The sequence below is a fragment of the Mustela erminea genome, chromosome 6 (genome assembly GCF_009829155.1).
Source record: "Mustela erminea isolate mMusErm1 chromosome 6, mMusErm1.Pri, whole genome shotgun sequence".
Classification (NCBI taxonomy): Eukaryota; Metazoa; Chordata; class Mammalia; order Carnivora; family Mustelidae; genus Mustela; species Mustela erminea.
Window position 1 is genome coordinate 110,004,525 of NC_045619.1, and position 26,785 is coordinate 110,031,309.

Here is a 26,785-nt window from a genome sequence, read left to right on the forward strand (position 1 = left end):
CATCGAAGCAGAAAATCAATAAAGAAATAAGAGCATTGAATGACATATTGTACCAGATGGACCTCATAGATATAAACAGAACATTCCACCCTAAAACAACAGAATAGTCATTCTTCTCAAGTGCACATGGAACCTTCTCAAGAATAGACCACATACTGGGTCACAAATCAGGACTCAACCGATACCAAAAGACTGAGATTATTCCCTGCATATTCTCAGATCACAATGCTTTGAAACTGGAGCTCAATCACAAGGAAAAGTTCCGAAGGAACTCAAACACCTGGAAGCTAAAGACCACCTTGCTTAAGAATGCTTGGATCAACCAGGAGATCAAAGAAGAACTGAAACAATTCATGGAAACCAATGAGAATGAAGACACTTCGGTCCAAAACCAATGGGATACAGCAAAGGTGGTCCTAAGGGAGAAATACATAACCATCCAAGCCTCCCTCAAAAAATTTGAAAAAATCCAGAACACAGCAGCTTTCTCTACACCTTAAAGAACTGGAGAATCAACAAAAAATCAAGCCAACTCCACACATAAGAAGGGAAATAATCAAGATTAGAGCTAAAATCGATGAGGTAGAAACCAGAGATGCAGTAGAACGTATCAATGAAACTAGAAGTTGGTTTTTTGAAAGAATCTATAAGATCGATGAACCATTGGCCACAGTAATCCAAAAGAAAAGAGAGAAAGCCCAAATTCATAAAATTATGAATGAAAAGGGAGAGATCACAATGAACACCAAGGAAATAGAAACAATCATCAGAAGTTATTATCAACAGTTAGATGCCAATAAGCTTAGCAACCTAGATGAAATGGATGTAATCCTGGAAAAGTATAACCTCCCAAAATTGAACCAGGAAGAAATGGACAACATGAATAGACCAATATCTAGTAATGAGATTGAAATGGTTATCAAAAACCTCCCAAAAAACAAGAGCTCAGGACCGGATGCATTCCCTGGGGAATTCTACCAAACATTCAAAGAAGAAATAACACCTATTCTCCTGAAGCTGTTTCAAAAATTTGAAGCAGAAGGAAAACTTCTTGACTCTTTCTGTGAAGCTAGCATTACCCTGATCCCCAAACCAGGTAAAGACACTACCAGAAAGGAGGATTTCAGACCAATATCACTGATGAATATGGATGCTAAGATTCTCCACAAGATCCTAGCCAACAGGATCCAACAGCACATTAAAAAATTATCCACCATGACCAGGTTGGATTCATCCCTGGGCTAAAAGGATGGTTCAACATTCGCAAATCAATCAATGTGATAGAACAAATTAATATGAGAAGAGAGAAGAACCACATGGTCCTCTCAACTGATGCAGAAAAAGCATTTGACAAAATCTAGCATCCGTTCCTGATTAAAACACTTCAAAGTGTAGGGATAGAGGGAACGTTCCTGAACTTCATCAAATCTATCTATGAAAGACCCACAGTGAATAGCATCCTCAATGGGGAAAAGCTTGTAGCCTTCCCGTTGGGATCAGGGACACGACAATGATGCCCACTTTCACCACTCTTGTTCAACATAGTATTAGAAGTCCTAGCAACAACAATCATACAACAAAGAGAAATAAATGATATCCAAATTGGTAATGAAGAAGTCAAACTCTCTCTTTGCAGATGACATTATTCTTTATATGGAAAACCCAAAAGACTCCACCCCCAAAATACTAGAACTCATACAACAATTCAGCAACGTGACAGGATACAAAGTCAATGTACAGAAATCAGTGGCTTTCTTTTACACTAACAATGAAAATACAGAAAGGGAAATTAGAGAATCGATTCCATTTATTATAGCACCAAGAGCCATAAGATACCTGTGAATAAACCTACCAAAGAGGTAAAAGATCTGTACTCAAGGAACTACAGAACACTCTTAAAAGAAATTGAAGAAGACACAAAAAGATGGAAGACCATTCCATGTTCTTGGATTGGAAGAATAAACATCGGTAAAATGTCTATACTGCCTAGAGCTATCTATACTTTTAATGCTATTCCCATCAAAATTCCACCAGTATTCTTAAAAGTGCTAGAGAAAATAATCCAAAAATTTGTATGGAACCAGAAGAGACCCCGAATCGCTAAGAAATATTGAAAAACAAAAATAAAACTGGGGACATCACGCTACCTGATTTCAAGCTTTACTACAAAGCTGTGATCACCAAGACAGCATGGTACTGGCATAAAAACAGACACATAGACCAGTGGAACAGATTAGGGAGCCCAGATATGGAACCTCAACTCTATGGGCAAATAATCTTCGACAAAACGGGAAAAAAATATAGAGTGAAAAAAAGATAGTCTCTTCAATAAATGGTGTTGGGAAAACTGGACAGCTATATGTAGAAAAATGAAACTTGACCATTCTCTTACACTATACACAAAGATAAACTCAAAATGGATAAAATATCTCAATGTGAGACAGGAATCCATCAGAATCCTAGAAGAGAACATAGGCAGTAATCTCTTCGGTATCAGCCACAGCAACTTCTTTCAAGATATGTCTCCAAAGGCAAAGGAAACAAAAGCGAAAATAAACTTTTGGGACTTCATCAAAATGAAAAGCTTCTGCACAGCAAAGGAAACAGTCAAGAAAACCAAGAGGCAACCCACTGAATGGGACAAGATATTTGCAAATGACAGTACTGGCAAAAGGTTGATATCCAGGATCTATAATGAACTCCTCAAACTCAACACACACAAAACAGACAATCATATCAAAAAATGGGCAGAAGATATGGACAGACACTTCTCCAATAAAGACATACAAATGGCTCTCAGACACATATAAAAATGTTCATCATCCCTAGCCATCAGGGAGATTCAAATTAAAACTACATTGAGATATCACCTTACACCAATTAGAATGGCCAAAATTAGCAAGACAGGAAACAACATGTGTTGGATGGGATGTGGAGAAAGGGGAACCCTCTTACACTTTTGGTGGGAATGCAGGTTGGTACAGCCTCTTTGGAGAACAGTGTGGAGATTCCTCAAGAAATTAAAAATAGAACTTCCCTATGACCCTGCCATTGCACTACTGGGTATTTACCCAAAAGTTACAGATGTAGTGAAAAGAAGGGCCATCTGTACCCAGTGTTTATAGCAGCCATGGCCACGGTCGCCAAACTGTGGAAAGAACCAAGATGCCCTTCAACAGATGAATGGATAAGGAAGATGTGGTCCATATACACTATGGAGTATTATGCCTCCATCAGAAAGGACGAATACCCAAGTTTTGTAGCAACATGGACAGGACTGGAGGAGATTATGCTGAGTGAAATAAGTCAAGCAGAGGGAGTCAACTATCATATGGTTTCACTTATTTGTGGAGCATAACAAATAGCATGGAGGACATGGGGAGATAGAGAGAAGGGGGTTGGGGGAAATTGGAAGGGGAGGTGAATCATGAGAGACTATGGACTCTGAAAAAACAATCTGAGGGTTTTGAAGGGGTGGGGGGGTGGTAGTTCGGGGTACCAGGTGGTGGGTATTATAGAGGGCATGGATTGCATGGAGCACTGGGTGTGGTGCAAAAATAATGAATACTGTTATGCTGAAAATAAGAAATAAATTAAAATAAAATCCTAAAATTTATCCATTCATCTGTTGAAGGGCATATCGGCTCCTTCCAAAGTTTGGTGATTATAGCCATTGGTGCTAGAACACTGGGATACATATGGCCCTTCTTTTCACTACATCTGTATCTTTGGGACAAATACTCGGTAGAGCAATTGCAGGGTCAAAAGGTAGCTTTATATTTAATTTCTTAAGGAATCTCCATTTTGTCTTCCGAAGTGGCTGTACCAACTTGCATTTCTACCAACAATGCAAGAGTGTTCCCCTTTATCCACATCCTCTCCAACGCATGCTGTTTACTGTCTTGTCAATTTTGGCCATTCTAACTGGCCAATGTGGTTTTGATTGAATCTCCCCAATGGCTAATGATGATGAACATTTTTCCATGTGTCTGTTAGCCATTTGTATGTCTTCTTTGGAGAACTGTCTGTTCATGCTGAGTGAATTAGGTCAAGCAGAATGAGTCAATTGTCATTTGGTTTCACCTACTTGTGGAGCATAAGGAATTATATGGAGGGCATTCAGAGAAGGAAAGGATAAGTGAATTCAGAGAAATCAGAGGGGGAAGACAAACCATGAGAGACTGGACTCTGAGAAACAAACTGAGGGTTTTGGGAGCACAGAAAGGTGAAGTATGAGTGAGTCTGGTGGTGGATATTAAGGAGGGTAAGTATTGTATGGAGCACTGGGTGTGGTGCATAAAGAATGATTCTTGGAACACTGAAAAAATAAAATAATTTTTTAAAAAAATCCTAAACTTTATATGGAACCAGAAAAGACCCTGAATTATCAAGGAAATGTTGAAACAAAACAAAACAAAACAAAACTGGGGGCATCACATTGCCTGATTTCAAGCTTTATTACAAAGTTGTGATCATCAAGATAGCATGGTCCCAGCACAACAGCAGTCACATAGATCAATGGAACAGAGTAGAGAGTGTAGATATGGACCCTCAACTCTATGGTCAAATAATCTTCGACAAGACAGGAAAAAGTATCCTGTGGGTAAAAAGACACTCTCTTTAATAAATGGTGCTGGGAAAGCTATGTATACAGAGATGAAACTCGAAATTTCTCTTACACCATGCACAAAGCTAAAGTCAAAATGGATGAAAGTCCTCAATGTGAGACAGAAATCCATCCAAATCCTAGAGGAGAACATCAATAGTAACCTATTCAATATCGGCCACAGCAACATCTTTGAAGAAACATCTCCAAAGGCAAGGGGAAAAGTGAAAATGAACACTGGTATTTCATCAAGATGAAAAGCTTCTGCACAGCAAAGGAGACAGTCAACAAAACAAAGAGACAACCCATAGAATGGGAGAAATATTCGCAAATGACAGTATAGACAAAGGGCTGATATTCAAGATGTATAAAGAACTTCTCAAACTCAACATCCAAAAAACAGTTTATCATATTCAAAAATGGGCAGGAGACAACAACAGATATTTCTCCAATGAAGACTTACATGACACATGCAAGACTAGCAGACACATGAAAAATTTTCATCATCATTAGCCATCGGGGAAACTCAAATCAAAACCATATTGAGATGCCAACTTATACCAGTTAGAATGTAAAAATTAACAAGGCAAGAAACAACAAATGTTGGAAAGGATGTGGAGAAAGGGAAACGCTCTTACACTGTTGGTGAGAATGCAAGTTGGTGCAGCCACTTTGGAAAACAATGTGGAGATTCCTCAAAAAATTAAAAGTGGAGCTACTCTCTGACCTGGCAATTGAACTACTGGGTATTTACCTTAAAGATACAGATGGAGTGAAGGAAGGGCCATATGTACTTCAATTTTCATAGCAGCAATTGCCACAGTTGTCAAACTGTGGAAAGAGCCAAGAAGCCCTTCAACAGACGAGTGGATAAAAAATATGGTCCATATATACAGTTGAATAGTACTCAGCCATCAGAAAGGATGAATAGCCAACTTTTGCATCGACATGGAGGGGACTGGAGGAGATTATAGTGAGTGAAACAAGTCAATCAGAGAAACTAAATTGTCATATGATTTCACTTACTTGTGGAACATAAGAAATAACATGGAGGACATTAGGAGAAGGAAAAGGAGAGTGAAGAGGGGTTATCAGAGGGAGAGATGAACCAGGAGAGACTGTGGACTTAGTGTTTTAGAGAGAGGCAGGGGGGCGCTGGGTGAGCCTAGTGGTAGGCATTAAGGAGGACATGTATTGCACGAAGCACTGGGTGTTACACGTAAACAATGAATCTTGGAACACCACATCAACAACTAAGGATGCATTGTATGGTGACTAACATAATACAATAAAAAAAAAATCTTTCCTATTTGTCTCTCTGCTTACATGTTTGAGGAACCACAATACTAGTGTCTGTTTCTCTGCCTTCTTTCTTAATCCCTTTGTGTACTGTCTCTTTATTGACATAGGAAGATTATTCTTAGCTTCCTTTGGTTTTTATGTTCCCTCTGTTAGTCTCTTATTTTTACCTTCTTTTTTTCCTCTCATATTTTTTAATGTCATTTTCAAGTGTTATCTATGACAACTGCAGTTCTCTGAAGTTTAGGATGATTGGAGAACTAACTATGTGCAAACACAACTTCCAAATACAACTGATAACACAAACAACCATATAAGGAAATTACCATGAAGTGGTATCCAGTAGAAATCCTTAAGAACATTAATGAATAGAACAAGATCATTTGCATTGTGTACATTTACATGCACAATTGATAATTATATATAGATAGGATACCTGGTTTTAATTGATATTTTTAAAGATTTTATTTATTAATTTATTTGACAGAGAGAGATCACAAGTAGGCAGAGATGCAGGCAGCGAGAGAGAGGAGGAAGCGAGCTCCCTGCCAAGCAGAGAGCCTATGTGGGGCTTGATCTCAGGACCCTGAGATCATGACATGAGCCAAAAGCAGAGGCTTAACCCACTGAGCCACTCAGGCACCCATTAATTGACTATTTTTAAAATAGTAATTCATACTTAAATGTCCTTTTAAACTTTTATATAAATTACAATTTTATTCTTAGAATTTAATTTATGTAATTTTCTTCTTCAATATATGTAAACTGTAAAGATCATCCATTGATACAATTCTCATATTTCTGTGTCATTTTTAGCATCTGTAACAGAAAATATGTAATAGCTCTTTTTTTTTTTTCCAATTTTCCTGGGTCACATGTTACACTATGGTTTCCTGGGTAATTATGGTCATGCATTTGAATTCTAGGCTATAAGCCTGAACTTCTCTTCCAATAATTAGTCTCTACCTCTTTGGAGGAGGAAGTCCTTCCTCTGCTCTACAAGAACCTTTTAGCTGGACTTGGAATTAAATTGACGTGAGACAAAGTAACAGGAGTAAAGCAAATTTAATAGGCAGACATGAATGGGGAATCCACACCGACATGAAATTCAAAGACAATGGGGCAACATGAAGTTTGTATGAACTAAAGAAAGGAATAGGGTCAGAGGATATACAGGGAAGTAGGCCATTAGCAGGAAGGTGAAAGTAGATGTTTTGAAAAACTAAGGTTGCCCTATTGTGTAGGTAATTTTTTGTATAAAAGTGAGCCTCTGTGGCTTTCCTCCTGGTACAGGCTCTCCATTATAATGTAAATTTAGGCAGCTGAGGACCAGGAAGAGGACTTTTCCTGCATCTGTTGGATTTTGATTACTTTTCCCTGAAAATAGTGTCCATGCCAAAGTGGCCCATCTTGGGGCAGCCTACCATTGACCCCTACAGTCTGCCCTTCACCCCTATAGTTCCCTCCTCTAAGACTTTCATCAAGTTTCACACATTAAAAGTTGAGCTGGTTGATAATGAAAACACAGCAGTTCAAAATCTGTGGGGCACAACAAAGGCAGTCCTGAGAGTAAAATATATAGTGGTACAAGCCTTTCTCAAGAAACAAGAAAGTTCTCAAATATGCAACCTAACCTTACACCTAAAGGAGCTGGAGAAAGAACAACAAAGAAAGCCTAAACCCAGCAGGACAGAGGAATAATAAAGATCAGAGCAGAAATCAATGAAATAGAAAAAAAAAAAGAACATATCAATGAAACTAGGAGCTGGTTCTTTGAAAGAATTAATAAGATTGACAAACCCCTGGCGAGACTTATCAAAAAGGAAAGAGAAAGGACCCAAATAAATAAAATAATGAATGAAAGAGGAGAGATCACAATCAACAACACCAAAGAAATACAAACAATTATAAGAACATATTATGAGCAACTCGACGCTAACGAATTCAACAGTCTGGAAGAAATGGATACATTTCTAGAGACATATCAACTACCACAACTGAACCAGGAAGACACAGAAAACCTGAACAGACCCATAACCAGTAAGGAGATTGAAATAGTCATCAAAAATCTCCAAACAAACAAAAGTCCAGGGCCAGACGGCTTCCTTTGGGGAATTCTACCAAACCAAAAACTAAAGAAGAATTAATTCCTATTCTCCTGAAACGGTTTAAAAAAATAGAAATGGAAGGAAAAGTTCCAAACTCATTTTATGAGGCCAGTATCACCTTGATCCCAAAACCAGAGAAGTATCCCATCTAAAAAGAGAATTACAGACCAATATCCTTGATGAACACAGATGTGAAAATTCTCACCAAAATACTGGCAAGTAGGATCCAACAGTACATTAAAAGGATTATTCACCACGATCAAGTGGGATTTATTCCAGGGCTGCAAGGTTGGTTCAACATCCGCAAATCAATCAATGTGATACAACACACCAATAAAAGAAAGAAAAAGAACCATATGATACTCTCAATAGATGCTGAAAAAGCATTTGACAAAGTGCAGCATCCCTTCCTGATTAAAACTCTTCAAAGTTTCAAATTCTTTCAAACAGAAACAAGGGAAAAACCCACTGCAAATACCATTCTCAATGGAGAAAAACTGAAAGCTTTTCTGCTAAGGTCAAGAACATGGCAGGGATGTCCATTATCACCACTGCTATTCAACATAGTACTAGAAGTCCTAGCCTCAACAATCAGACAACAAAAGAAATAAAAGGCATCCAAATCAGCAAAGAAGAAGTCAAACTATCACTCTTTGCAGATGATATGATGCTTTATTAGGAAAACCCAAAAGACTCCACTCCAAAACTGCTAGAACTTGTACAGGAATTCAGTAAAGTGTCGGGATGTAAAGTCAATGCACAGTATTCAGTTGCATTTCTTTACACTAACAACAAGACAGAAGAAAGAGAAATTAAGGAGTCAATCCCATTTACAATTGCACCCCAAACCATAAGATACCTAGGAATAAACCTAACCAAAGAGGCAAAGAATCTATACTCCGAAAATTATAAAGTAGTCATGAAAGAAATTGAGGAAGACACAAAGAAATGGAAAAATGTTCCATGCTCATGGATTGGAAGAACAAATATTGTGAAAATGTCTATTCTGTCTAAAGCAATCTACACATTTAATGCAATTCCTATCAAAATCCCATTTATTTTTTTTCAAAGAAATGGAACAAATAATCCTAAAATTTATATGGAACCTCGAATAGCCTCAAATGACCTCGAATAGCCAAATGAACACTGAAAAAGAAAGCCAAAGTTGACAGCATTACAATTCCAGACTTCAAGCTCTATTACAAAGTTGTCATCATCAAGATAGTATGGTACTGACACAAAAACAAACACATAGATCAATGGAAAAGAACAGAGACCCCAGAAATAGACCCTCAACTCTATGGTCAACTAGTCTTCAACAAAGCAGGAAGGAATGTCCAGTGGAAAAAAATACAGCCTCTTCATGGGAAAAACATGCAGAAAAATGAAATTGGAAAATTTCCTTATACTGCACACGAAAATAGACCCAAAATGGATAAAGGACCTCAATGTGAGAAAGGAATCCATCAAAATTATTAAGGAGAACACAGGCAGCAACCTCTTTGACCTCAACCACAGCAACTTCTTCCTAGGAACATGGCTAAAGGCAACAGAAGCAAGGGCAAAAATGAACTATTGGGATTTCATCAAGATCAAAAGCTTTTGCACAGCAAAGGAAACAGTTAACAAAATCAAAAGACAACTGACAGAATGGGAGAAGATATTTGCAAATGACATATCAGATAAAGGACTAGTGTCCAGAATCTATAAAGAACTTAGCAAACTCAACACCCAAAGAACAAATAATCCAATCAAGAAATGGGCAGAGCACATGAACAGACATTTCTGCAAAGGAGACATCGAGATGGACAACAGACACATGAATAAATGCTCCACATCACTTGGCATCAGGGAAATACAAATCAAAACCACAATGAAATACCACCTCACACCAGTCAGAATGGCTAAAATTAACAAGTCAAGAAATGACAGATGCTGGTGAGGATGCAGAGAGAGGGGAACCCTCCTGCACTGTTGGTGGGAATGCAAGCTGGTGCAATCACTCTGGAAAACAGTGTGAAGTGTCCTCAAAAAACTGAAAATAGAGCTACCATATGACCCAGTGATTGCACTACTGGGTATATATCCTAAAGATACAAACGTGGTGCTCCAAAGGGGCATGTGCACCCAAATGTTTATAGCAGCAATGACCACAATAGCCAAACTGTGGAAAGAACCTAGATGTCCATCAACAGATGAATGGATAAAGAAGAGGTGGTATATATATACAATGGAATACTATGCAGCCATCAAAGAAATTAAATCTTGCCATTTGCGATGATGTGGATGGAACTAGTGGGTATTATGCTTAGAGAAATAAGTCAATCAGAGAAAGACAACTATCATATGATCTCCCTGATATGAGGAAGTGGAGATGCAATGTGGGGGATTTGGGGGGTAGGAAAAGAAAAAATGAAAGAAGATGGGATCGGGTGGGAGACAAACCATAAAAAACTCAATCTCATAAAACAGACTGAGGGTTGCTGGGGGAAGGGGGGGCGGGAGAGGGCGGTGGGGATATGGACATTGGGGAGGGTGTGTGCTATGATGAGTGCTGCGAAACGTGTAAACCTGGCGATTCACAGACCTGTACTCCTGGGGATAAAAATACATTATATGTTTATTTAAAAATTTAAAAATTAAAAAATTAAACAACAGAAAAAGATAAAATATTCAAAATTATTGTTATTAAAAAGTCATGTAACAATTAGCAATATGCTTTATGTACCACACTTAGCACTAAGGAAAGAAATAAAAGATTGCTTCTTGTTATTAAAAAAAAAAAAAAAAAAAGTTGAGCTGGTAAATTATGCTATTTCTTTGTACCAGTCTTTGTCCTTACAATATGTCAGCTCAGTTACACTCATTTCAGGAGGTGATGATTTAGATGTGTTTTCAAAGGTAGGTCTGTGCTTCAAGAAATCAGCTATTAAAAAAGAGGCATTTCTAGAGAAACAAAAGAAAAATGGCTAATGATTAGATAAAAATAAAAATCAGTGTATATGTGGTAAGCACATTGTATGATTATATTACATATAAAGTTTACATATACATTTATATATTTATTTATAAATAATTATATTTACATAAGTATATCAATTTATCATTACATACTATGTATGTCTCTCTGCATGTGTACATATGATCACCCAAGCATGCTCAGGAAATTCATACCATTATCACCCATTTAGAAATTAAAAACTGAGGCTTATAGAAATTAAGCAATTAGTTGCCATCAGTACCACCAACACAATTATATGTAAAGTAAATAAGCAGATTCTAAAGAGTAACACAATGAAAATGAGGTGGCAAAATTAATTCCATATATATTAAGAGAGGGAGAAGCCTGTATCTTCAGAGAGTAGAAGAGCCTCCTCAGATCAAACTGACATGATGTTGCTCTGGTCTAAGCACAGGTCACCTAAGAATGTGCCAGAATGGGTTAGAGAGAGCCCTGGAATTAGAGGACATATTTGAATTATGACTTCCACTTGGTGGTTGTGTGGCTGACAGTATATCTCAGTATCTTGGATCTTTGGCTTCCTTTTTTCATGAAGCAATAGAATGTACAATTACACAAGTGTTTTTCACTCTGAAAAGATTTTTATATATCTTATCTATATTGGTTTGAAGAAATGTACAGAAATATGCAATCTTCCTTTGAAAAGTGCTTTCCAGTGGGGCATTTCATGCTCCCTCTAAACACAAATAGATGGATAATATTATTTTAAGGTAGAATTATAGATAATAATGCGATGAAACAACATTTCATACAACAAAAGTGTTAACATCTGTTAAAAGAAGAAAAAAAATCTTAAACCATTTAGGAAAGTTACAAGTACTTGTGATACCCATTACACATATTTTCCAATAAAAATTGGCATTTTAAAAGGAAGGATCTACATGATTATGAAACTTATTTAAGGGCCACCTCAGTCTAGGTGAAATGGTATACCATCAAAAGTAGCTTATTAATTACTCATGTGTTAATTTTGATGCATCCATTTTTTTAAATTAAATTTATTTATTTTCAGCATAACAGTATTCATTAATTTTTCACCACACCCAGTGCTCCATGCAATCCATGCCCTCTATAATACCCACCACCTGGTACCCCAACCTCCCACCACTCCAACACTTCAAACCCCTCAGATTGTTTTTCAGAATCCATAGTCTCTCATGATTCACCTCCCCTTCCAATTTCCCCCAACTGCCTTCTCCTCTCTAACTCCCCATGTCCTCCATGCTATTTGTTATGCTCCACAAATAAGTGAAACCATATGATAATTGACTCCCTCTGCTTGACTTATTTCACTCAGCATAATCTCTTCCAGTCCTGTCCATGTTGCTACAAAAGTTGGGTATTCATCCTTTCTGATGGAGGCATAATACTCCATAGTGTACATGGACCACATCTTCCTTATCCATTCATCTGTTGAAGGGAATCTTGTTTTTTTCCACAGTTTAGTGACCGTGGCTATTGCTGCTATAAACATTGGGGTACAGATGGCCCTTCTTTTCACTACATCTATAACTTTGGGGTAAATACCAGTAGTGCAATGGCAGGGTCATAGGGAAGTTCTATTTTTAATTTCTTGAGGAATCTCCACACTGTTCTCCAAAGAGGCTGCACCAACCTGCATTCCCACCAACAATGTCAGAGGGTTCTACTTTCTCTACATCCTCTCCAACACATGTTGTTCCCTGTCTTGCTAATTTTGGCCATTCTAACTGGTGTAAGGTGATATCTCAATGTGGTTTTAATTTGAATCTCCCTAAGAGCTAGTGATGATGAACATTTTTTCATGTGTCTGATAGCCATTTGTATGTCTTCATTGGAGAAGTGTCTGTTCATATCTTCTGCCCATTTTTTGATATGATTGCCTGTTTTGTGTGTGTTGAGTTTGAGGAGTTCTTTATAGATCCTGGATATCAACCTTTTGTCTGTAGTGTCATTTACAAACATCTTCTCCCATTCCGTGGGTTGCCTCTTTGTTTTCTTGAATGTTTCCCTTGCTGTGCAGAAGCTTTTGATTTTGATGAAGTCCCAAAAGTTTATTTTCGCTTTTGTTTCCTTTGCCTTTGGAGACATATCTTGAAAGAAGTTGCTGTGGCTGATATCGAAGAGATTACTGCCTATGTTCTCCTCTAGGATTCTGATGGATTCCTGTCTCACATTGAGATCTTTTATCCATTTTGAGTTTATCTTTGTGTATGGTGTAAGAGTGGTCGTGTTTCATTCTTCTACATATAGCTGTCCAGTTTTCCCAGCACCATTTATTGACGAGACTATCTTTTTTCCACTGTATATTTTTTTTTACCATTTTTATTCCTTTATTTTTTATTTATTTTATTATTATTATTTTTTTATTTTTTATTTTTTATAAACATATGTTTTTATCCCCAGGGGTACAGGTCTGTGAATCACCAGGCTTACACACTTCACAGCACTCACCAAAGCACATACCCTCCCCAGTGTCCATAATCCCACCCCCTTCTCCCAAACCCCCTCCCCCCAGCAACCCTCAGTTTGTTTTGTGAGATTAAGAGTCACTTATGGTTTGTCTCCCTCCCAATCCCATCTTGTTTCATTGATTCTTCTCCTACCCACTTAAGCCCCCATGTTGCATCACCACCTCCTCATATCAGGGAGATCATATGATAGTTGTCTTTCTCTGCTTGACTTATTTCGCTAAGCATGATACGCTCTAGTTCCATCCATGTTGTCGCAAATGGCAAGATTTCATTTCTTTTGATGGCTGCATAGTATTCCATTGTGTGTATATACCACATCTTCTTGATCCATTCATCTGTTGATGGACATCTAGGTTCTTTCCATAGTTTGGCTATTGTGGACATTGCTGCTATAAACATTCGGGTGCACGTGCCCCTTTGGATCACTACGTTTGTATCTTTAGGGTAAATACCCAATAGTGCAATTGCTGGGTCATAGGGCAGTTCTATTTTCAACATTTTGAGGAACCTCCATGCTGTTTTCCAGAGTGGCTGCACCAGCTTGCATTCCCACCAACAGTGTAGGAGAGTTCCCCTTTCTCCGCATCCTCGCCAGCATCTGTCATTTCCTGACTTGTTGATTTTAGCCATTCTGACTGGTGTGAGGTGATATCTCATTGTGGTTTTGATTTGTATTTCCCTGATGCCGAGTGATATGGAGCACTTTTTCATGTGTCTGTTGGCCATCCGGATGTCTTCTTTGCAGAAATGTCTGTTCATGTCCTCTGCCCATTTCTTGATTGGATTATTTGTTCTTTGGGTGTTGAGATTGCTAAGTTCTTTATAGATTCTGGACACTAGTCCTTTATCTGATATGTCGTTTGCAAATATCTTCTCCCATTCTGTCAGTTGTCTTTTGATTTTGTTAACTGTTTCCTTTGCTGTGCAAAAGCTTTTGATCTTGATGAAATCCCAATAGTTCATTTTTGCCCTTGCTTCCCTTGCCTTTGGCGTTGTTCCTAGGAAGATGTTGCTGCGGCTGAGGTCGAAGAGGTTGCTGCCTGTGTTCTCCTCAAGGATTTTGATGGATTCCTTTCACACATTGAGGTCCTTCATCCATTTTGAGTCTATTTTTGTGTGTGGTGTAAGGAAATGGTCCAATTTCATTTTTCTGCATGTGGCTGTCCAATTTTCCCAGCACCATTTATTGAAGAGGCTGTCTTTTTTCCATTGGACATTCTTTCCTGCTTTGTCGAAGATTAGTTGACTGTAGAGTTGAGGGTCTATTTCTGGGCTCTCTATTCTGATCCATTGGTCTATGTGTCTGTTTTTGGGCCAGTACCATGCTGTCTTGATGACGACAGCTTTGTAATAGAGCTGGAAGTCCGGAATTGTGATGCCACCAACGTTGGCTTTCTTTTTCAATATCCCTTTGGCTATTCGAGGTCTTTTCTGGTTCCATATAAATTTTAGCATTATTTGTTCCATTTCTTTGAAAAAGATGGATGGTACTTTGATAGGAATTGCATTAAATGTGTAGATTGCTTTAGGTAGCATAGACATTTTCACAATGTTTATTATTCCAATCCATGAGCATGGAACATTTTCCATTTCTCTGTGTCTTCCTCAATTTCTTTCATGAGTACTTTATAGTTTTCTGAGTATAGATTCTGTGCCTCTTTGATTAGGTTTATTCCTAGGTATCTTATGGTTTTGGGTGCAATTGTAAATGGGATTGACTCCTTAATTTCTCTTTCTTCTGTCTTGCTGTTGGTGTAGAGAAATGCAACTGATTTCTGTGCATTGATTTTATATCCTGACACTTTACTGAATTCCTGTATAAGTTCTAACAGTTTTGGAGTGGAGTCTTTTGGGTTTTCCACATATAGTATCATATCATCTGCAAAGAGTGATAATTTGACTTCTTCTTTGCCGATTTGGATGCCTTTAATTTCCTTTTGTTGTCTGATTGCTGAGGCTAGGACCTCTAGTACTATGTTGAATAGCAGTGGTGATAATGGACATCCCTGCCGTGTTCCTGACCTTAGCGGAAAAGCTTTCAGTTTTTCTCCATTGAGAATGATATTTGCGGTGGGTTTTTCATAGATGGCTTGGATGATATTGAGGTATGTGCCCTCTATCCCTACACTTTGAAGAGTTTTGATCAGGAAGGGATACTGTACTTTGTCAAATGCTTTTTCAGCATCTATTGAGAGTATCATATGGTTCTTGTTCTTTCTTTTATTTTTTTATTTTTATTTTTTTAATATTTTATTTTATTTTATTTTTTATTTCCAGCATAACAGTATTCATTATTTTTGCACCACACCCCGTGCTCCATGCAATCCGTGCCCTCTATTTCTTTTATTGATGTGTTGTATCACACTGACTGATTTGCGTATGTTGAACCAACCTTGCAGCCCTGGAATAAATCCCACTTGGTCGTGGTGAATAATCCTTTTAATGTACTGTTGAATCCTATTGGCTAGTATTTTGTTGAGTATTTTCGCATCTGTGTTCATCAAGGATATCGGTCTATAGCTCTCTTTTTTGGTGGGATCCTTGTCTGGTTTTGGGATCAAGGTGATGCTGGCCTCATAAAATGAGTTTGGAAGTTTTCCTTCCATTTCTATTTTTTGGAACAGTTTCAGGAGAATAGGAATTAGTTCTTCTTTAAATGTTTGGTAGAATTCCCCCGGGAAGCCGTCTGGCCCTGGGCTTTTGTTTGTTTGGAGATTTTTAATGGCTGTTTCAATCTCCTTACTGGTTATGGGTCTGTTCAGGCTTTCTATTTCTTCCTGGTTCAGTTGTGGTAGTTTATATGTTTCTAGGAATGCATCCATTTCTTCCAGATTGTCAAATTTATTGGCGTAGAGTTGCTCATAGTATGTTCTTATAATAGTTTGTATTTCTTTGGTGTTAGTTGTGATCTCTCCTCTTTCATTCATGATTTTATTTATTTGGGTCCTTTCTCTTTTCTTTTTGATAAGTCTGGCCAGGGGTTTATCAATTTTATTAATTCTTTCAAAGAACCAGCTCCTAGTTTCATTGATTTGTTCTATTGTTTTTTGGTTTCTATTTCATTGATTTCTGCTCTGATCTTTATGATTTCTCTTCTCCTGCTGGGCTTAGGGTTTCTTCCTTGTTCTTTCTCCAGCTCCTTTAGGTGTAGGGTTAGGTTGTTTACCTGAGACCTTTCTTGTTTCTTGAGAAAGGCTTGTACCGCTATATATTTTCCTCTCAGGACTGCCTTTGTTGTGTCCCACAGATTTTGAACCGTTGTATTTTCATTATCATTTGTTTCCATGATTTTTTTCAATTCTTCTTTAATTTCCCGGTTGACCCATTCATTCTTTAGAAGGATGCTGTTTAGTCTCCATGTATTTGGGTTCTTCTCAAACTTCCTTTTGTGGTTGAGTTCTAGCTTTAGAGCATTGTGGTCTGAAAATATGCAGGGAATGATCCCAATCTTTTGATACCGGTTGAGTCCTGATTTAGGACCAAGGATGTGATCTATTCTGGGGAATGTTCCATGTGCACTAGAGAAGAATGTGTATTCTGTTGCTTTGGGATGAAACGTTCTGAATATATCTGTGATGTCCATCTGGTCCAGTGTGTCGTTTAAGGCCTTTATTTCCTTGCTGATCTTTTGCTTGGATGACCTGTCCATTTCAGTGAGGGGAGTGTTAAAGTCCCCTACTATTATTGTATTATTGTTGATGTGTTTCTTTGATTTTGTTATTAATTGGTTTATATAGTTGGCTGCTCCCACGTTGGGGGCATAGATATTTAAAATTGTTAAATCTTCTTGTTGGACAGACCCTTTGAGTATGATATAGTGTCCTTCCTTATCTCTTATTATAGTCTTTGGCTTAAAATCTAATTGATCTGATATAAGGATTGCCACTCCTGCTTTCTTCTGATGTCCATTAGCATGGTAAATTCTTTTCCACCCCCTCACTTTAAATCTGGAGGTGTCTTCGGGCTTAAAATGAGTTTATTGGAGGCAACATATAGATGGGTTTTGTTTTTTTATCCATTCTGATACCCTGTGTCTTTTGACAGGGGCATTTAGCCCATTAACATTCAGGGTAACTATTGAGAGATATGAATTTAGTGCCATTGTATTGCCTGTAAGATGACTGTTACTGTATATGGTCTCTGTTCCTTTCTGATCTACCACTTGTAGGCCCTCTCTTTGCTTAGAGGACCCCTTTCAATATTTTCTGTAGAGCTGGTTTGGTGTTTGCAAATTCTTTCAGTTTTTGTTTGTCCTGGAAGCTTTTAATCTCTCCTTCTATTTTCAATGATAGCCTGGCTGGATATAGTATTCTTGGCTGCATGTTTTTCTCGTTTAGTGCTCTGAAAATATCATGCCAGGTCTTTCTGGCCTGCCAGGTCTCTGTGGATAAGTCAGCTGCCAATCTAATATTTTTACCATTGTATGTTACAGACTTCTTTTCCCGGGCTGCTTTCAGGATTTTCTCTTTGTCACTGAGACTTGTAAATTTTACTATTAGGTGACGGGGTGTGGGCCTATTCCTATTGATTTTGAGGGGCGTTCTCTGAACCTCCTGAATTTTGATGCTCGTTCCCTTTGCCATATTGGGGAAATTCTCCCCAATAATTCTCTCCAGTATACCTTCTGCTCCCCTCTCTCTTTCTTCTTCTTCTGGAATCCCAATTATTCTAATGTTGTTTCGTCTTATGGTGTCACTTATCTCTCGAATTCTCCCCTCGTGGTCCAGTAGCTGTTTGTCCCTCTTTTGCTCAGCTTCTTTATTCTCTGTCATTTGGTCTTCTATATCACTAATTCTTTCTTCTGCCTCACTTATCCTAGCAGTGAGAGCCTCCATTTTTGATTGCACCTCATTAATAGCTTTTTTGATTTCAACTTGATTAGATTTTAGTTCTTTTATTTCTCCAGAAAGGGCTTTTATATCTCTCGAGAGGGTTTCTCTAATATCTTCCATGCCTTTTTCAAGCCCGGCTAGAACCTTGAGAATTGTCATTCTGAACTCTAGATCTGGCATATTACCAATGTCTGTATTGATTAGGTCCCTAGCCTTCGGTACTGCCTCTTGTTCTTTTTTTTGTGTTGAATTTTTCCTTCTTGTCATTTTTTCCAGATAAGAGTATATGAAGGATCAAGGAAAATACTAAAAAGGTGGCAACAACCACAGGAAAATATGCTTTAACCAAATTAGAAGAGATCCCTAATTGTGAGGGGGGAGAAAGGGGATAAAAAGAGGTTCAAAAAGGAAGAAAGAAAAAAAAAGAAAAAAGAAAAAAAAAAGGAAAAGAATAAAAAAAAAGAAAAATATAAAAAAGCAAATATATATATATTAGATAAACTGGTTAAAAAACGTTAAAAAAGAAAGAGGTAAAAGTTAAAAAAAAAATTTTTTTTACCAGAAGGTGAGGAAAAAAACAAAAAATGAAAAAGAAAAAAAATTAAATTAACTGCAAGACTAAAAAAAATCACAGGGAAAAAGCCATGAGTTCCATGCTTTGCTTTCTCCTCCTCTGGAATTCTGCTGTTCTCCTTGGTATTGAAACTGCAGTCCTTGGTAGGTGAACTTGGTCTCGGCTGGATTTCTTGATGATCTTTTGGGGGAGGGGCCTGTTGTAGTGATTCTCAAGTGTCTCTGCCCCAGGCGGAATTGCACCGCCCTTATCCGGGGCCGGGGTGGGTAATCCGCTCGGGTTTGCTTTCAGGAGCTTTTGTTCCCTGAGCGCTTTCCGTAGAGTTCTGGAGGATGGGAATATAAATGGCGGCCTCCTCGTCTCTGGCCCGGAGGAGCCGAGAGCCCGGGGCTCCACTCTTCAGTGCGCCCTCAGAGAACAGCGCCCAGTTACTCCCGTCTGCCTGACCTCCGGCTGCGCTCCGAGCTCACCGAACCTGCGACCGGTTCAATGTAACACCGATCTGTGAGCTTACTGTCGGCTCTGTCTCTGTAGCCGGCTTTCCCGTTCCAATACCCGCAAGCTCTGCGACACCCAGACACCCCCAATCCTTCTGTGACCCTGCGGGACCTGAGGCCACGCTGAACCCGCGTGGGCTTCGCCCCGGTTTAGCCTCTGGAGCGATGTCCCTCAGCGGAACAGACTTTTAAAAGTCCTGATTTTGTGCGCCGTTGCTCCGCCGCTTGCCGGGAGCCGGCCCCTCCCCCCGTGGTCTATCTTCCCGTCGCTTTGGATTCACTTCTCCGCCGGTCCTACCTTTCAGAAAGTGGTTGTTTTTCTGTTTCCAGAATTGCTGCTCTTCTTCTCTTAGATATGCCGGTGGATTTTCAGGTGTTTGCAATCTTTAGATAAGCTATCTAGCTGATCTCCGGCTAGCTGAAGTAGTCTCAGCCTGCTACTTCTCCGCCATCTTGACTCCTCCCCCTCCACTGTATATTTTTTAAGTTATAGTTTTTTATCCAAAAAGTTTATAACTCAAAATAATTCCTTATTTTCCCCTAATACTTCCTCACTTCAAAATGTTCTCCATTTGTACTTTGTATACTATAGTAACTGAATGATAACACATCAGCCAACTCACTGGTTGATTTGGGGGGATGAAGTGTATCTACTTCTATTTTAGAGACATTATAAATTTTATCTTTATTTACTGATAATTCACATGGCTCTAACTATTTTGGACATATAGGAATATATTACTAGGCAATTTGTACAGCTACAGGATCAGGCTCTAAGCTTGGGCTCCTATGAACAGGAAAGCTGCCACTGTCACTGAGGGAAGCTGTCAACTCAGAAAACTTCTGGTTGCAAATCTCCAATTTTTCTACCATGATCTTTTCCTCAATATAGTTGGTTAGTGACGTTCTTTCTTTTCTCTCCTAAGTCAGATCTGAATTCAATTCTTCTGAACATACTGATGAAATAAGAATCACAGTCAGAGAGGAAGTCTGTAAGACATGATATTAACATTTTAGGCTCTTCAGGGCAATCCATTAGACAAGAGTTTCACATCCTCAGTGTTATGGGTATTTTAGGCCAGATAATTCTTTGTTGAAGGGAGCTGTGCTATTGATTGTAAGATGATTTCTACCCACTCATTACTCTCCTCATTGTGACAGTCAAAATATCTACAAACATTGCCAAATATCCACCAGGAGAAAAAATCACCACAATTGAGAACAATTAGTGCTTTGCATTCTGCAGGTCACCACACATTAGAGTGTTACAAAATCATTATTTGAAAAACACATATAGGTTAGAAAAAGGTGTATAGAATATCTTATGATACTAAGCTATACTATAGAAAGCACAGGTATTATAATAGGTAGGTATTGTTTCATAATATTTTCAGTTCTGTCAATGTGTGTGATTGTGTGTTTACTGAACTCATAGACTAATATATTTCCTATTATGAATATCAGTGCATTTCATATTGTAGATTCTTGTCAAAAGTTTAAAAACAACTAGTTTACAAGATGGCAAGAGAAGTAGATCCACAGCACACCCAACAATACTTTTTACTCTAAATATGACCAAAAGAGATCAATTAGCATTTCTTCCACTTCTTGTACTATATCCCTACCTATATAAAATTCAGCATTATTGAACTTGTTTGTCTAATCTTTCTCTACTACTACTATACCACCTATAATCTCCTTTTTATAAAAAGATTTTCTTTCTTTCTTTCTTTCTTTCTTTGAAAGAGAGAGAGAGAGAGTGCTGAAGTGGTGGGCAGGGGTAGAGGGAGAAGCAGACTTCCTGCTGAGCAGGGAGTCCCATATAGGGCTAGATCCTAGGGCCTTGGGACCATGACCTGAGCTGGAGGCAGAGGCTTAAGCAACTGAGCCACCAAGGCACACCTACCTATAATCTCTTTTACATGTGCTCTATGACAGAAGTTTTCTCCCATAATTTTCACAAATGTAAGTATATTTGGCCTTAGATATTGGTAAGATTATATAGGATGACTATGATAAGAAATAAAATGCAGAGTGACATCTTGTCCTATTCTTATGACTGAAAAAGAAACCATATTGTTAAAGAAGATTTTATACTTAAGAATCAAAGTTATGGGCACCTGGGATGCTCAGTCCTTAAGCTTCTTCCTTTAGGCCTCCCTGCTCAGCAGGAAGCCTGCTTTCCCTCTGTTTGTGTTCCTGCTCTTCTTGTCTCTCTTTTTGTGTAAAATAAATAAATAAATAAAACCTTAAAAAAAAAAAAAAAAGACTCAAAGATGCATATTGATGGATATGCATCCAGTTAGGTATCTGGAAATATCTGTGGATAAGCCACAGCATGTTTAATCTGTATAACTGTGAATAAACATGAGAATGATTAGAGCCAGTCTGTTTTGTAGGATATGCTTTGGCTATTGTGCAAATATAATATAATGTTCATAGCAAAGGGTATAACTCAACAAGTGCATTAGATAGAATCCTACAAAGGCTAAATATTTTTGAAATAAAGTATTTACATTACAAAAATAGCCACAGATATTTTTGTGATGAAAATATTTTAATCCTTAAAAGTATTTTGAAATTTCTTATCTCTCATAGGAACCCAATGTTAAGCAATGTTTGTTCATTTCAACACTTCTATTCAATGCATAGTGCTTTACTTAAGTTAATCCAGCATTAAACCTTATAATACAAAAATAAAACCACCATGATGCAGATTTACATAATGGTTCTCCCTTAAGGAAGCTGTTAATCTCTACATGATTCATTTTAATATTCAACAATACCCTAATAATAATAAAATAATAAAGTTCAATTTATACTATCAAGAAAATATATGTTTATAAAAATATAAAAATTTATACTATCAAGAAAAAGTCTTATAATATTATTAATGATATTAGTTATGTATTTAATACAAAGAATACAGCTATACTAGACAATATCACATGTTGAAGAATGATGTTCTAGGTGCCTTTTTTTTCTGGTACTTCATTAAGTTCATTCTTTTAAAAAGAACATCCTGCAGCAATGGCCACAGTCACCAAACTGTGAAAAAAGCAAGGATATCCTTCAACAGATGAGTGGATAAAGAAGATATGGTCCATATATACAATGGAGTATTATGCCTCCATCAGAAAGGAGGAATACCTTTTTCGTATCAACATGGATGGGACTGGAGGAGATTCTACTGAGTAAAATAAGTCAAGCAAAGAAAGCCAATAATCATATGGTTTCACTTACTTGTGGAGCATAAGGAATAACATGGAGGACATTGGAAAAAGAGAGGAGAAGTGAGTTGGGGGAAATCAGATAGGGAGATAAACCATGAGAGACTATGGACTCTGAGAAACAAACTGAGGGTTTTGGAAGGGAGAGGGATGGTGGGGGTCAATGAGCCTGGTGGTGGGTATTAAGGAGGGCACGTATTGCATGGAGCACTGGGTATGGTGCATAAACAATGAATCTTGGAACACTAACAAAATAAAATTAAGTTAAAGAAAAGAACATATTGCTAGTGATAAAATTATGATATGAAGTCATTCTTTTAATTAATTAATACTTCTTGTTTTCTCAAATCTTGACTCTATTTCACTTGCCTGTATGAAATAAATGTTAGTTCCCTATCAGTTATGTTCAACAATCCTAAAAGGTTTAATGGCCCTTTCATTCCAGCATAACAATTTCTGACTTGCATAAGTCTGCATTTAATAAATCTATTTTTCAGGGCCCTCACGTTGAAGCGATGTTGACAGGATTCATTGAATTCCAGAATTTTTGATGACTGCATTTGTCACCAGATCCTAAAGTCTCACATTTTTCCAGTTCATGTGTTAGGTCTCAGGGGACTCCAGAGTTAAATAATTCAATGCCAGTACTTGTTTTATGGACATATCATCAAGTCTTGTCATGACTTTATATCAATGGAAGCATTTTCCACAGTGTTTAACTCTCTCACCCTATGCCATGTGGTCCTTTACTGCATTTTCTTGTAAGTCAGGAAACATTCTGCAATCATAGGAAAAGTATTGTTGTCAGTTGACTGAAGCAGGACTGTGAATATCACCACATAATTTCAAGTAAGATAGATGAAATTAGAGACATTTTCCACTTTCTCTTCTCCCTCAGGGCCGGTTTTAAGCTATATTATGAAATAAATTTTAGCAGCTCCCAGAATTCCACTTCTGACCCTTGCTCTGTGTCATAAACAGAGCAACTTCTTAAGGTTTATTTTATATAATTCTTCAAGCAAGTTTGGAACTTGACACCTAACTTAGTACACATTGTCCATGCATTCAAATAAGTAATGGTTTATTCTTTGCTACTTTAGATCTTGTGGTAGCATAATTGATATTACCTTCATTGTTGACTACTGTAGTTAGGTTCTTGGTACCCATTTTATCCCACTGAATGATATTATTGTGAATGATTGCTTGTTCTGCAGAGAATGCATTAACCATCCAAAATGGCATGGGATTTTCATTGGTGATAGTAAATACATAAGATTAACAAAAATGATGCTTGATAGACCAAATTAATATTAAAATGTCTGTGACCAGTTTGGCTTGATGCAGTGCAGTTGTGTGTGATTAAAATTCCAATTCCAGAGGGGGGCAAGATGCAGAAGTAGGAGATGCTATTTCAATTCATCCCCTAAAGTGAGCTGATTATCTACCAGAACACTCTGAACAGACATGAAATCATCCTGAGATGTAGGATTATAAAATTCTGGATCTCTATGGGGGCAGAAGACACCAGTGGACAGGTAAAGCTGAGTGAGAACATGGGACTGATATCAGAAGATAAACAAAAGGGGGAGGGAGCCACCAGAAGCGACCCATTGGAAAGTAATATCCCAATATGAAAGTGTCCCTGTGATTGGGGACCAGCATTAACTTGGAGTCTGGGTAAAAGCACTCAAAAAGAGCAAAAGATCTTAAGGGGAAATTGACGGAATTGGGTGGTTAGGGGCACGGGCTTAAGCCCACAGACCCAGGATGGCTACCACTGGCGCCATGCCAGAAAGAGTGTGGCAAAGCATCCAGGCCTGGTCCCTGAGCCACTGGCACATGTGAGAGTGTCTGGGTGGTGGTGCGCATGAGAGTCCGGTGTGGACACCAGCCAGTGCTCTCCAGAACCACAACCTTTTGTACTCTACATGTGGGTTTTGAGACCTGGGTCTGAGCCACACTCCATATCCTCCCCTGAGAGAGGTCCATGTGGGCGTTAGCCAGTGCTCTCTAGTACCAGTGAGAGTCTGAACACACCCAGCCCCTGCTGACAGGGAAATCTCAGTGTGCCATCTCTGGTTGGGATCTCTCCAGCAGTCTAGACCTGCCCAGACAGCTGGGGCAAAGGCAGTCACTGGAAGCCAGCTCTCCGGACTAATACTGCTCACCATTTTAGTAGCACCACAGTACAAGTTGTAGCTCCTGAGACCCCTGAGACTGTGGCTAGGGAGGTGCTCTGCAAGTGGGAAGTGGCAGAGGGGAGTCTGTGTGCTCTGGACCACCCAGAGGGGAAAAAACTGAGACTTTGCACTGAAAGGGAGGTCTGGGTGCAGTTTGCTTTCCTCTAAACCTCCAAAGAACCACCAAAAGCTGCCAAGGGGAGAAAAACAAAACAAAAACAAAAACAAAACAAAAGCAAACAAACAAAACCTTTAGAGAACAAAAGCCTGAAAAACTGGTATCCTCAGAACCCAGCCCCTTGATAGGGGGCACAAAGACTCAACTCTAGCAAGACTGCCTAAAAAACCATGCAGCAAACCCCTCCCCCAGAAAGCCAGCCACCCCCCCAAAAAAATCCCACAAAAAAACCCCAAGAGGACAACCACCACAGGGTCCCCATAAAACTGCAAACGCCAATATCAGGGGAAAATAAAATATTAAGCTCCTGGTATTGCCCTAAAACCTGTATATTTCATAAATACAACTTTTATTTTTTAATTCATTGTCACTCTTCTCTTCTTTTTAATTTTTAAGCAATTTTTAACTTACTTAGTGTCACAATGAGAGGTTCAGGACAACAAAATCCAAAATAACTGGGTTAAAGCCATAATAACTTTTTAACTTGAAATTTTTTGATACATATTCCTGTGTTTTTTGTTTTTGGGTTTTGGTTTGCTTGTTTGTTTGTTTTTGCTTTTCTTTTTTTTTTTTTTTTTTTTTAGTATTCATATAGAGATAAGTTTCAAGGTAATCCTCTTTCCCTAATCAATACTACCCCTAAATATAAACCAATTTTAATCCCCCTTTATCTTGGGAAAGTTGAGTCCTTTAACAAAGATATCAAGATACACCCAGGAAGAATCAAAATAAACTTCTTCCCCCACACTGAGAATTTATAACCATGCTCCCATCTTTTTCTTCTGTCAGTGTTTCTGTGTATTTGTTTTTGTTCTGGTAGTATATAAATCTTATACTTGGGATTAATTTTGGTTGTTTTTTTTTTTTTTCCTTGTCATTTACTTTTGTCAGTCTTTTTGTTTGTCTGTTGTTGTTTGTATACTTTAAAAATCATACCTTTGGGGCCCATTCAGGCTGGGCTTCTCTACCTCTCTCTTTTCCTGTCTCTCTCTTTCTCTCTCTCTTTTTTCTTTCTTCTTTCTTTTTTGTGGGGTCTCCCAATTGCTCAGAAGTGTTCCAGGGTGCACCCTCCCTGGATTACTGTTGGTACATTTAGTTACACATCCCTTCAGCCATCTCTCACCAAAATGGCCAGGAGGAGGAATGTCCAACAGAGGAAAAAGCCAGACACTGTTCCCTCTCCATCAGAGCTATTGGATATGGACATAAACATTATATCAGAAAGGGAATTCAGGCTAACAGTTATCCAGGAAATGGCTAGGAGGAGAAAAGCACTAATGACAACATGGAACTTATAAGCACAGAAGTGAAAGCCACCAGGGAAGATGTTAACAATGCTCTCAATGAGTTCCAATCTAATCTAAATTCTCTCAAAGCTAGGGTAACCAAGACAGAAGATAGAATTAGTGATCCAGAGGACAAACTGGTATAGAAAAAGGATCAGGGGTAAGCCTGGAACAAACAGCTTAGAACCCATGAAAACAGAATTAGGGAAATAAATAACACCATGAAACGTTCCAATGTCAGAATTATTGGAATCCCTAAGGAAGAAGAGAAAGAAAGAAGACTAGAGGATATAGTTGAACAAATTCTCCATAAAAAATTTTCCCAAGCTGAGGAACCAGCTTTTGTGTCCCCCTAAGATCACAGAATCTAGAAAGACCTCGTGACACGTCATTGTGAAACTGATGAATTATAATTTTAGACAGGAGCTCTTGAGAGCAGTTAGGGGGAAGAGATTCCTTACCTACCAAGGAAGGCTCATCAGAATAATGTCAGCCCTGTCCACAGAAACCTGGCAAGCCA